Source organism: Charadrius vociferus, unplaced genomic scaffold, assembly GCF_000708025.1.
Source record: "Charadrius vociferus isolate BGI_N301 unplaced genomic scaffold, ASM70802v2 scaffold214, whole genome shotgun sequence".
NCBI classification, from domain to species: Eukaryota; Metazoa; Chordata; class Aves; order Charadriiformes; family Charadriidae; genus Charadrius; species Charadrius vociferus.
The window spans coordinates 1,178,918-1,179,300 of record NW_009647955.1 but is presented as its reverse complement, the minus strand read 5'-3'; the positions used below and the strand labels follow the sequence as shown (position 1 = coordinate 1,179,300).

Here is a 383-nt window from a genome sequence, read left to right as displayed (position 1 = left end):
TGTTCTAATACCTCCCTGGACTTCTGGTGTTTCATCAGTTACAGACAGCTGCATAAGCTACCAGCGCAAATAGATCCTTCATGTTCTCACAACCATCCTGTATTTACAATTAAACTTTCCACTGCACATGCATCCAGGCTGCCAACACAAAACCTTCATGTTCTATACACTGTACTTCACCAGCACGTCAGTGGCTTAGAATTCCTCTCTGTAGAAAACTATATATTGCCTTGATTACTATCCACGCTTTTGTCCAAAGACAAAATTCAGTGATACCGATTCTTTCCTCAGATGCCTTTGCTGTCCTCTTGCTCAGTACTGAACCAAGCGTCAGATTCTTGCTCCTTCTTCCAGTCCTTGTACAGCTCTGAACCTCCCTGCCT

The 383-nt window shown here is 43.6% G+C and overlaps 1 protein-coding gene across 1 annotated transcript in view; it reads right to left on the bottom strand.

Annotated features, from left to right (window-relative positions):
* IQCG (IQ motif containing G) overlaps positions 1-383 on the bottom strand; it is an 18,695-nt gene that overhangs the window by 10,199 nt on the left and 8,113 nt on the right. The gene's annotated exons all lie outside the window — the stretch shown is intronic.